General features: G+C 35.1%; 1 long non-coding RNA gene across 1 annotated transcript; it reads right to left on the bottom strand.

Moving 5' to 3' along the window:
• Nucleotides 1-3,902: 3,902 nt before the first annotated feature.
• On the bottom strand, nt 3,903-12,164 carry LOC145015147 (uncharacterized). The gene is made up of 2 exons (XR_013665768.1): nt 11,898-12,164; nt 3,903-4,295 (listed from the first exon to the last, which is right to left on the bottom strand). It is a non-coding gene; the product is annotated as an uncharacterized LOC145015147 (long non-coding RNA).
• Nucleotides 12,165-13,372: the final 1,208 nt, after the last annotated feature.

Genomic DNA, 13,372 nt, shown 5'->3' with positions numbered 1-13,372 from the left:
TGTATATTTCTAGGTGTTGAGTTCTCTAATCGACATGCGTGGTCTAGGCGTCGATTGATGTTTCATTTTTCTAGACGCGATTGGCAGTCGCTTGAGTCTTTGAGTTGTTTATAAACCAGACTTCATAACGTTGCTGGGCTAATTTTTCTGGGCTAACTAGACTCATAGCTAACTGAACTAAATTTATGCCCTCTGATTTGTGCTAACAAGAAATCATATTTTTTATACCGATAAAGTTCAACTCGAGAGGGTCCATAAGCAGTTTCTGAAGAATTTGGTGTAACCATTCCTTGATCTTCTTGTTAAAAATCCATTTTGCCTTCTCTTCAACAGTACTTGATAAATTCTGCGAGATTTAAACATTGTAGCTCTAGGTTAACAACAAAACCTGATAATCGAGATACATTTTAACGATAATCGATAATCAGACATAACATTAAGAGAAAACAGGGAAAATCAAACATACAGTTAGGTCATCGGAGATGATGGACAATTCCCTTCCTTTGTTGTTATACTCATGGTTGTAGTCATCCATTTTATGCAGGTTTGTTACTGTTAAGGGTAATTTGGTCTTTTTCATCTGTGGCTTAATGAGGGGCAGAGTAGGCAAATTGTTGTACCTGAAAGTTTGATGTTCCTTCCTCTGCCTGCATATTTTAAGAATATACTATATATGAAAAGGAGTACATGGACTAATATGAAAAGGAGTTATTCAAACCATCTATTGCATTGACATAATTACCCTCGGCCACATCAATGCTCAGTAAGTCTTTCCTCCCATTCATTTCTAAACCTGCAAATTCCACATTAATGCTCAGTAAGATTTGTTTAAAATGAAAACATGTCAAGAATTTATTTCAGTAAAACACGCTGCTTGTTTATCTTCATTTTAGAAGTAAATCTAGTTCAGTTATGCGTCCTGCATTACCAAATACTTCATATTTAGGCTTGCAGATTTCACCCCTTCAAACATCAAAACAGATCCCGCTGAACAAGCACACATCATGCAAAAGATATGTCCACGGCCCAACGCGTATGGATGAAAAACAGTAGCTGAGGATCAAGAGTAAAAGTGTTTTACAATTTATGAAATCTTAAGCTATGAACTTTTCATAATTTCGATATATAGTCAGTCATACCAAGTAAACAGCACAAGTTAGACTGTATTCCAGAAATACATAATCTGGAAGCACCAATTTCAATACAAGTTTTGAAATTATATAGACAACTAACTATGAAACTAAATTTCTTGCTACACACCAGGCCTAATCTTGCTTTTCCTGTGCAATACTTAAGTCAGTTCAATCAGACGCCTTCTAAATCTCATTACACAGATGCTATACATGTCCTTAAATACATTAAATGGACACTTTCTCAGGCATTATACTTCAATGATAAGGATGATTTCAAGCTAGAAGCTTTTTGTGATTCAGATTAGGCAGCCTGCCCTATCACTTGAAGATCAGTCAATGGCTATTACATTATGTTTGGAGGAACCCCTGTTTCTTGGAAATCTAAAAAACAAGTAACAATTTCCTTGTCTTCAGTTGAGGCTGGATATCGTTCAATGAGAAGGGTGACATATGAACTTTCATGGTTAAGTCGATTGTTTGGTGAATTAGATGTCCAAGAAATCACTCTGATACCCCTCCATTGTGACAATATGGTTACTATTTACATAGCTTCCAATCCTGTTTTTCACGAATGCACGAAACATATCGAAATCGATTGTCACTTTGTGAGAGAAAATGTTCTAGAAGGCTGAATTCGATTGTCTTACATTGTGACTGGTGATCAGAAAACAGATATTCTTACTAAACAACTTCATGGTTCTCAACATTCAATAACATTGTCCAAGCTTGGTTTAGATAAATGCTCACCAGCTTGACCGGGGGGGGGGGGGTGGTGTTAATCATATCATTTCAGTTAGAATTAGTTGAGGTTCTGTTAGCAGTTTGTTAGAAGGGTAGTTTAGTAATTTCTGTTTAATTAATCAGTTGCTCTGGTCGTGTCTGTACATAAGTATTGTCTAGTTCTTTTTTTTTTTATTAGTAATGAATACAGAGAAAATCATGAATGTCTCTCTCTCTCTCTTATATTCTTCTTTTGGTTCTTGATTCTTTCTTGATCTTTGAATCTAACATTTTAGGCTATAAAACTTTTGAAATAAAATAAGATATTTACCCATGTTTATATAAATGAAAGGTATATATTTTATGGGCTAATAACCCATTCTACTTCACCTTGTAATCTCCTTTTTTATATAATAAACTTTTGTTGTTAAAAAAAATGATATTGAAATTTTATTAAGCACCTAAAATCATTTAACAGTAAATTAAGTTATATTTAGAAGGTAAATATGAAATTAATAAGACGCACCAATAATGATGCCAGTGAAGGAAATGTCAAACAACACTAAACAAAATTCACTTCTGGAGATGTGGTGCGGCATTGGGAAGATAAACGCCGACTCAGTTAGAGAAATTATTGATGAGGGTGTGAGACTGAAGTTGGGTTCCAATCGCAAGAAGAAGGTTCTGTTCTCGATCCTTTATGGTGCTCTATGGGCTATTTGGCGTGCCAGGAATGATAGAATCTTCAATGACGGTATTGCTGATCCGATTAAGGTTGTCGATTCGATTAAGTCTATAACATTTCTGTGAGTAAAACATAGATATGACAGGTGCAATATTAATTGGGGTGATATTGGATTAGATCCCCGTTAAACTGGTAGTAATTGAACTCTATCTTTTGTTTTCTTTCTCCTTCCTCTAGCATCTTGCTAGGATTGGGGTTTTTATATAATATATATTTTAGCAAGATTAGGGTTTTTATATAATATATATTTACCGGTTAAAAAAAAAAAAAAAAAAAAAAAAAAAAAAAAAAAAAAATCTTTGACACCTTTTCTATTTTACTTTCACTTTTACTACGTAATCCCAAATCGGGAATTTTATTCGCACACCTGAAATCAAGTTACAGCCTATTCTGATCACAGTCAAACCACAAATCCATGCGTCTACTTTACATAGACTTGTTTTTTATTTTTCATTTTATACTTTTTATTTACAATAATTACAATATCATCCCTTGCAACTTAATTTATTGTGTTTTTTTATTGTTGCTATTCAAAAAATTACATTAATATGATATTAAACATATTAAAAAAAACTCAATTACAAAACATCGCAAATAAAAAAATTAAAATATTTAATTTTTTTTGGTTAAAGTACTCATGAGATTTTACCAAATTATCATGTTAAAAAGTTGATTTCTGGTTTGATGCTTGATTTAACCGATAACCTTGATTGCCTAAAAATGTGAAAACATGACGATGTATCTTGTTTGCTTTTAAAAATGAATGATTACCCTAGGAATGTTTGTTTTTTAATTTTCTTATATCAAAATGAGTGGTTAGGATCACATCCTCATATCACACAAAATCGGTATGATTTCAAATGAACCTCTCTTTTATATATATATATATATATATATATATATATATATATATATATATATATATATATAGAGAGAGAGAGAGAGAGAGAGAGAGAAAGAAAGAGGTTCCGTTGAGATTCAAAATAAAATATAGATTTTGAGATTCAACCTCAGCCACATATTTCAAATATACAGTTCTAACCCTTCGGTGTAACGGCACAGAGGATCAGTTATAATCACAAATGATTAATTATATAGTGACGTCCGTTCCTTTCTTCTCCGCCACCATCCCCACCACAACAACTGCCACTGTCACTAGCTGTGCCACCAGGCGACCACATAACTTCCCCTCTAGCCTATAGTCTATCGGGGTCGCCCTGGATCTCTTGTCCTTCAGCACACAACAGGACTACCTCAACCCAACACACCATCACATATCAACATATACCATATCACAACACATATAAGCCCAGTAAACCATAACAACATATCGATATAAACATTACCGGGTTGGTTGACTGACAGCACAAAGCAGTACAGACTCAACCCACCCACACCACGACGATATATACACAGCTAAACATATAGCCAGTCAACAGATAATCATGCAGATCTAACAGATCACTAAACATAGCACCATCCTATATACCAAGATACATATCTAACAAATCACTAAATCATAACACCATCCTACATACCAGGATATAGATCTAACAGATCGCTACAACATATCAACATGCGATAAACCAAGATAACAATCTAATGTGCCAACCTTGGTGCCTTCGACCCCAAAAGTACAGTGATGAAAATTCACATCGCACTGTCGAATCTCACAGAAAGAATCACTGACCGCTAGCCTGCAAGAATCCTCACGATATCAATCACAAGATAAACATCCATCAATAATCGGATCCGACCCACATAAAGTGTCCAAACTAGGGTAAAAGACCTTTTTACTTTTTTCATAAGTTGGCCCAAAGCCAATGCCTAATCCAACAATCCAAAAGCCCAAATTCCCATTAATTACCTAAGTCCCAATTATGGGTCGTGGTAGCAACCATTTAAAGGTAGAAAAAATCTTTACCTTGATCTATTATTTCTTAGATCTCCTCCTATGAAAGTTTAGTGCCTTTTTAGCCCATTTTGGAATCATTTTTGGAGTTGAGCATGATTTCAAGTTGTGAAATATTAGATGTGTGCCCGCACAAAGCAGCGACGATAAGTAGCTCTTCGTGAATGGTTTTTTGTGGGAAATACTTATTAAATTTTATTAGTAGTTATTAAGTAATAAAAAGATGACCACTTTTAAATAAGACATTTATTTTTTAAGAATTATATTTATATTGTCTACTTATATTATTGATGTGATTAATGAATAACGATGTCTAATTTAAGAAATATAATTAATCTATACACATTACTTCATTTTTCTACAATTTGAATTTATTAATACCATTCATTATTCAGGTATTCACATTTTTGGCAAGTATTAATGATTTATTTATACATAATTGATTTGTTTAAGAAGCTTTGTAACTTATACCACTTAAAATTCAAGATATAATGATTATGGTTTATTATATATATATATATATATATATATATATATATATATATATATATATATATATATATATATATATATATATATATATATATATATATAATTTAACTATTTTTATATCAAAATGAGTAAAACAAAAAATAATGTATAAATAAAGAACCATAAAATATAATATTATTTGTATTCGTTAAACAACTTGTATTAATTTGAAGTTTTCAGTTTTGAAAGGTAGGAAAATAAAAATTAATACTACCCTCCGTCCCGATATAATAGTCAATCTTTCTATTTTTATTTGTCCTAAAATAATTATCTATTTCTAAAATTAAGTATCACTTTTATCAAAATACCCTCAAAAGTTACTTTTCATAATTACTTTTTCTATGAAAATTAATGTAGTAAAAGCCATTTTTTTTCTTTTTGTTTTTTTACCAATGTATTCTAATTAATGAACCTTTAACTAATCAAAATGCTTTTTGGTTTTTTTTCCTTGTACAATTGGTTTTCTCTTTTTATTTTTTTATTTTTTTTGTTTTTTGTTTTTTTGTAGGTTTTCATACAATCACAATAAAAATAAAGAATAATGATATAAAACAAAAATATCACTTAGGCATATCCAATGTTACTTTTTTTTTTCCTCTGTGTTATAGCATATCCATTTTTTTGTCTTGAAAATTACTTCCACGTCCACAATATCAAACTAATTTCATGACATAAAATAAAAAAGAATTAACACAAAATACATTACACTATCAAAAATACAAATACAAAAATGTTTTTTTCTCACTATTTTGATCACAATAGTTGTTTAAAAAATAACTAGGGAGCCAAATGCAATAAAGCCTCATTTATCAAATTTTCATCACATCCAATTTGAAGTGGTAAGTTTCCTTCTCGTTCCAACCTATTTTTACCAATATACGGTATTTGATAGTTGTTGCTGCCTTGAACCTTTATGATTTCCCTCATATAATTTTGTAGAGTTAAAAATACATTGTTAAGTTGTTGAGACTGCATTTTTTCAAAAGACGTTTAAACCCCATGAACCAATTCATCAATTGTACCTAAAGCCTCTTGCTCTTGAAGTGATTGGATTGCTCGAAAGAATCCAAGGTCTAAAACATTTAAACCCGAACTATTAGAGGGCTGAAAATTAAGTCGGATATCAAACCCATCTTGAGATGCCGCTTCAAGAAACTTGTTATCATTGACATCAATATGGGGCTTGGCATTGTCTTGTTGGATAAATATGGGACCGACATGACTTCGAGGCCATTTAGCTCTAATATCCGGAAAAACCTTTTCTATCAACCATGACCTTGTTACTTCTTTAGTCACGGATAAAATAGGTTTTGTCTCCAACGTTCCCGCTACACGGATTTTACTTGAACGTTTAGCGGGTTCTAATTTTGTAAATGGGTAGATACCAATTTTTCCCAAAAAAACTTCATTACCGGATACATCAAATCTTGGCCTCACCACAGCCGCTAGAAACATAACCATTGTGATATATTTTTTGCTTTGACACGTTCTTAATGGTTCATCCTTGCCGAGAACAAGGTAGTAACGTCTTGATGGTTTTGACATGTAAAACCATTTTTCATCAATGTGGATAACATTAAACATATCATGAAATGTGGGAATATTACTTGATAATGACCGGCTAATTTTAGATAAACAAAATTCTAATCTTGCCCTCATATTCTCATGAGTAAGAGTTGGTTTGATGGCATTTGTGTGTGGTCGAAGTGCACCTTCCTTGATTCTTCTATGCATAGTAGATTTCGAAACATTTAAAGAATTTGTTGTAACGCCCGGGTTTCAGGGCTAAGCATTTTTCTCAATGTAATAGTCTAGGTCAACTATTGTAACTCTTTTTGAAGTAATAAATATGAAATATTTGAGTATTATGTGAATTATGTGTGTTTATGTGTTTATTATTTAATTATAAATGTATAATTAATAAAGAATAAAAATGAGCGTCAAAATTAAAGTGTGAGATAATCCCGATATCTCCACATAAAGTTGTAGAATATGTCTCAAGGTTTTCGTACATATAAAGAGTGTCGAAATCCGAGCTATAACGAAGAAGTTATGACCCGCCGAAGTTTTACGGCAAAACCGGCACGACACCGGAAGACGTAAATAGTGAATTTACGATAGAAGACTTTTTAGCCTTAGAAATCTAAACAAAAGTCGTAGAATATGTTAAACTAAGAACATCGATAAAAAGAACGCCCAAATCTGACTTCGTATGAAGAAGTTATGATTTTTCTAAGATTCGGCTTAGCAGTGCACGGCCCGAAACTCGAATTTTAGTTCGAGCGGTTTTTGGCTTACGCGACCTAAATGAGAGTTGAAGATCTCATTCATAGGAACTCAATGGTAAAAAGACAGACGAAAACGGAGTCCGTATGAAGGAGTTATGAACTCTTCGCGGTCATTTAACAGTCTAAACGCCTCCTACTGTTAAATTGGAGATCGGTCGAGAATTAGCCGACAGAGTCTAAACGAAAGTTGTAGATCTTGATTTTACCTATGCGTGGATATAAAGAACGTCGAAAATGGAGCTCGTATGCGAAAGTTATGATTTTTCTAAGTTTGAGGGCTGATACGCGATAGGGGTGACGTGGCACCACCAGAATTGGACACGTGGCACCACCAGAAGGCCACCACATGGACCAACTCGGCAAGTAGGTCCCCCCTACTCGGCGATTCCATCAGAATCCTCCCTTATAAATAGAGGTGTCGGGTTCCCTCATTTCCTCACCCCTCACCCCTCTTCTTTCTCTCTCTAAACTCTCTCTCTAAGCTCCCTAACCCCCCTAAAAGCCTAAGTAAACCCCCTAGCACCCGAAGGAAGCCCCAAGGTTCCCGAAGTCCCGAGAAAAGAGCCTTTCGGCTCGGGAACGCTGCTCCAGCGAAGCCCTGTTTTCGAGAAAACCCACTGTAAGTGAGCTACGCCTAACCTATCTTTAGTTTAGCTTATGTTTTAATATAGAAATGTTATTAGGTCCTTAAAATAATTATTTGGGCTACTATTATAAGTTATATTGAGTGTTATTAATGCTTATATAATAATAATAATAATAGTCAGATAATTAATTTGTCGCGGTTATCATTAGACTAAACCCTAGTGGTATCGATACTAGGTTTTATCGAAGGAATATCATTTGAGAGTATCGAAGCGCTGTCCGAGTACTGAGTCGCCACCTAATCAGGTGAGTGCACAGTTACTTTCAGCTTACATATAGATATGAAGTATTTAGTATAAATTACGTGCTATGTGTGCATATTATCTGAATACTTGCTATCTATGCTGGATGAACGTTTTATACATGTTTTCAAAGATTTAACTGTATATGTATTTTATATCTACAAAATGTGTTGGGTAAAACATGGGTAGATGTAATAGTTGCTGTGTGACAAAATAAAATAATGAGAGGCCTCGTTATAGATGTTATTGATGATCCAGTCATCTAGCGGAGTATAGATGACGACCACGGACTATTCTAGACAGTCCAGTGGAACACTAGCAGGCTCGCAACCTGTAGGTGTTTATTTGAACTGTGTGTTTATTTGAACTGTGTGCTCACCAGATGTACTCCATCCCCCACATGGTTGCCTATTAGGACATTTATTGCTGAGGAATCCCCTTAGCAGTAGTGTCCGTCCCGATGATGATCCTTAGGCTAGGTCCCTTATGATAGGTGTTTAGGGACGTAAAGTGAGGATAACGGGAACGGGTAATCGGGTTATTGTTGATTGATGAAATTAATAAACTTATTTATTGTGGGTTGAAAACCCTATGTGCTCACCAGACTCCCAAGCCTGACCCACTCAGTTTTATGTATTACAGGTAGTGGCGCATGAGCATAGGTGTGATGTTTTGGACGAGAGATTACGGATATAGGCCTGTAGATATTAAATAATGTAGTAAGGCTTATAGTGTCCTGTTTATACTTTTGATTTGTACGAACATGACATCCCGAGTCTTTTAATGATATACATTTCTATGGAAATGCTTTTGATAAATCTTTATCATATTATTGTTTTGGGACAAATTCCGCAACCCTTTTATTAAAAGATAACTCTGATTTTGAAATAAAGTATAAACAAAACCGGTCTTTTCTGACCGTGATTTTGGGGATGTCACAGTTGGTATCAGAGCATTAGTTTAAGCAAACTAGGAATTTGTAGGATTTCTAGACTTAAACTTAGAATGCTAAGCGATGATTGTGAGGTGTGAGCACTAGCTTATTTTAGGAATTGTGCCTAAAGTGCTTTTATGTGCTAAATGCTTTATGCATGATATGTTGTTATTTTGTTCGGATCTATGGTCTGTTGCCGACCGGATCTAGAAACCTTATGTGTTTAGGATTCTAAACGTACAACTACGATATTAGAACTAGCATGTAAACGTTTCGGAGTGATAAGGACGATTTAAAACGTCTCTCCTAAATAAAGATCTAAATTCACCTTAGTCGGTGTATAGATCAAGATGGCAAGGACCCGAAGCGGAAACGTGAATGCAAATGGGAACAGAAACCAACCCCCAGTAATTGAGCAGATACCCGTTGTGGTAGCCGCTGCTGAGCCAATAACAATGGCCGTAGTGCAAGCGATGATCCAGGCAATGATGGATCGTCAAATGGAGGAAACCAGACTCTTGCTCCAACAAAATCGAGAGGAAGCAACTATTCAGATCGAACAGCCCGAGTGAAACGAATGGCAGACTGAGGAGGGAAACTACAGTGGGACCGTTGGTCAAGCCAACCCACCAATAGTTCAACAAAACAACCAGGGTGACGAAGTCGAGAGGAATGGATGCAAGTACAAGGATTTTCTGACTTGCAAGCCATCAACTTTCACGGGAAAGGAAGATCCAATCGGGGTCATGGATTGGATCTCGGAGATGGAGTTAGCTTTCATGACGTGCGGTTGCAGAGGAAAGCTACAGACCACGTTTGGAGTGCGTCAGTTTCGAGGAGGCGCTGTACGTTGGTGGAATACCTTGGGGAAGACTTTAAGCCCCAACAAGCCCCTGCAACTGACATGGGTAGAATTTCTGGTGCAATTCAAACGAAAGTACTGCTCATCTCAAAACCTGCTAGAGTTAGAGAACTAGTTTCTAACCCTGAAGAAGGGAAGCATGTCAATCGATGAATACACGAACAACTTCACAGAAAAGATGGAGTTTGCCTTGCGTCTTGTTCCGGATGAGCTGACGAAAATTGATAAGTACGCAAAGGGACTTCCATGGGAGTACACGGTGCCAGTACGTCAGGCACCTACTTTGGAGGCAGCTATCTGGGCTGCCAAGTCTGTGGAGGACATGATTAAGGGAAGAGCTGCCAGCAAAATCGAGGTTGGCGAGAAGAGGAAATTTGAAGGGTCTGCTAAACCCAACAAAAAGAAGAGCAAGTTCGGTTCAAAAAAATTCGGGGGAGGAAACGAATTTAAATGGTGCGAGAAGTGCAAGAAGAAGCACTCGGGAAAATGTGGCGATGAAGTAACCTGCTACAAGTGTGGGAAAACGGGGCACTATGCCAATGAGTGCACCACCAACAAGAAGGTGTTCTACGAGTGCCGTGAAGAAGGGCATATTGCTAAGGATTGCCCAAAGAAGAAAGATGCGGGAAGGCCCAACATACCACCAAAGCCAAAGGCGAGAGCCTTTCAGATGACGCTCGAGGCTGCGAAGGAGGCAGCAGACGTCGCTTCAGGTACCTTTCTTGTAAATGGTTTGCCTACAAATATACTATTTGATTCCGGAGCCAATTACTCCTTTGTGTCGTATAAATTTGGTGGAAGATTAGCATTGCCTGTAGAAAAACTAGATAATGCCCTGATTGTAGAAGTTGCCAGTGGCAAATTCGTACCTGTTAGTAATCGTATTAGGAACATCGTCATTGACCTAAACGGAAACGAATTCCATGAGGAACTATTACCCATAGATTTAAACGGTTTCGACATCGTTTTGGGTATGGATTGGCTTAGCGCCAACGATGCCGAGATATTATGCCGAAAGAAGATAGTTAGGATAAACCCACCCGGAAAGGAATCATTTATGGTGTACGGGGACAAACGCAGAGTAATTTCTGGAATCATCTCCCTGATGAAAGCCAGGAAATGTTTGTTCAAAGGATGTGCATCATACAGCAAGTTCGTCCAACAACCTTCGCCATATTAGAAGATAAAACAACCGGTAGTCCATGATTAATTTGAAATTTATCCTGATGCCAAATGCGACTAATAGTCCGGTTCGATACCGAGAATTGTGAAGCTACATCACTTATGGCACCCCTTTGTAACTCTCCAAAAAAACTTGCTTGCAATAAGGCTTCATATATAACGTGACGTTGTTCAACAATAGTATTCTTTTTAGTGTGTGTAATATCCAAACGATCCATATTGTAGCAAGTAAAAAAACAGCAACAACATCAAATTTCTAAGTTTTGCAATAAAAAACAGCAATATTATCAATCTTGGTGAGAAGTTCTAGTTGTAAACATAACATAAAGCAAAACAGTAGCAACATCAAATTTGTAAATAAATTAGTTTTTTGTTACAGTTACAAAAATGCAAAATTTATTGTTTATTGTTTAAATCACACAGTGGAATCACTTGCTTCTATCTAACATCCACCAACAAAAACAAATTAATAAAAATAAGCAAATTAACCATCTTTATAATCCGTTGTAAAGAGGCATTTGTCTGTATAAAGTGGCAAATTAAACGGATGAAAACGAAAACATACAATTGATCAATAGTTTTTTATTTTCCAAATTTTTACTGTCAAATAGATTAGGATTGAGAACTTGTGGATGAAAAAAAGAAGAAGAGTGAAAGCATGGAAAAAGAAAATCGAGTGTAGACAACAGGAACAAACACAAACCTTAGTTGTCAGGTCGAGGCTCACCGATGTTGCTGTGGGTTGCGGTGATATCCGGCCGGCGGCTTCATAGGGGAGGAGACAGCTAATGACGAACAGGGGAGGGGTGGCCTGAGGATGGAACGATTGACATGAGCAATAATAGAGGTATATCTAAACCAAAAAAAAAATTGATTGTTCACTTTTAGAGAGATAGAGAAAGATACGGTGGTGGAGTATTTGTTGAGAGAGAAAGAGAGACATAGAAAGAAATAGATAAGGTTGGATGGATTCCCTATTTAAAAAGATACGTATCTTGAAATCAATCTAACCCATAAATTGACTTCATGTTTATTTTCAATAAAAATACTTGGCTCCAAAATTAGTGGGAATAATTTTGTTTAACAATTTATAATTAAAAAAGTGGAGGGAATAAATTTTGCTGAATGTTTTAACTAAAAGGTGAAAGAAAATTGGTGGGAAAAAATTAGCTTCAAGTTTTTGATGAAAGGATAAATTTGTTATTTTATTCAATAAAATTGCTCATAATTACTTTTTCCTTAATATATGTATTTTTTTTTATCTATGAACTATTATTTGAGGACGGAGAGAATAAAAGTAATGAACTAGTAATATATTATTTAATTTTAACGGTTATTCATAGGTAATGATTGTTTCATTCAGTTTGACTTAAATTTATAGGGTGCTATTAACAACCCCACAAATAGTAAATTACTTTTGATATTGTATTAATAATTTGCCATAATGTTTTTTTTATTACTAGTATGTGGTTGATTGGTAACTGATGACTTAACAAATTTAATACTCAAGAATGAATTGCCCTTCATACAAATTTCACAAGCTTCAATTCTTAGCGTGGAAAGCAATTTATACATTATAATTTTTTTTCCATACACAACAATTCATATTTTATAGGGTGTATAATATAATATTTTAAAACATAAATTATTTGAAAAAAAATATTGTAGACTAAAATTATTTTGGTTTATGGCATTCTTAACTTGGTCTACCCATTTCCCGGCCCCTTAATTTATTTTAAATTTATTTCCTTCTTTTGTTGATATCTTTTTGTTCCATAAAGTATTCGACAACTACCGACTCCTTGAAACAATTGATACAGCTCCTAAAACTTGTTCTCCATGAAAGGGATGAAGCAAGAGATCAAATTCAGAAACTACTCATCAAGATCATGCCATCCACAAACAATACCATGATCTCCGATTATTTCATGATCGATCATGTTCATCAACATTATCAGAACAGTTTAATGAAAGCCGCAAAACCCAACTCAAGTATTGTTGAACCCATCAGTCTTTTTGATGCATACAATCACAGTGTTGGAACATTCTCTACACAAGATCAAACATGCACACTAATACTCACAGTAAAAGAAGGAACATGCAATCTAAAGATAGGACAATTTTCTGTGTGTTACTCATTCATGAAAACAGAAAATACATACATACACGTCCTACACC

This window comes from Lactuca saligna, chromosome 9, assembly GCF_052625555.1.
Source record: "Lactuca saligna cultivar CGN05327 chromosome 9, ASM5262555v1, whole genome shotgun sequence".
Taxonomy (NCBI): domain Eukaryota; kingdom Viridiplantae; phylum Streptophyta; class Magnoliopsida; order Asterales; family Asteraceae; genus Lactuca; species Lactuca saligna.
Note: the sequence above shows the minus strand (reverse complement) of the source record. Positions and strands in the feature narration are given on the sequence as shown.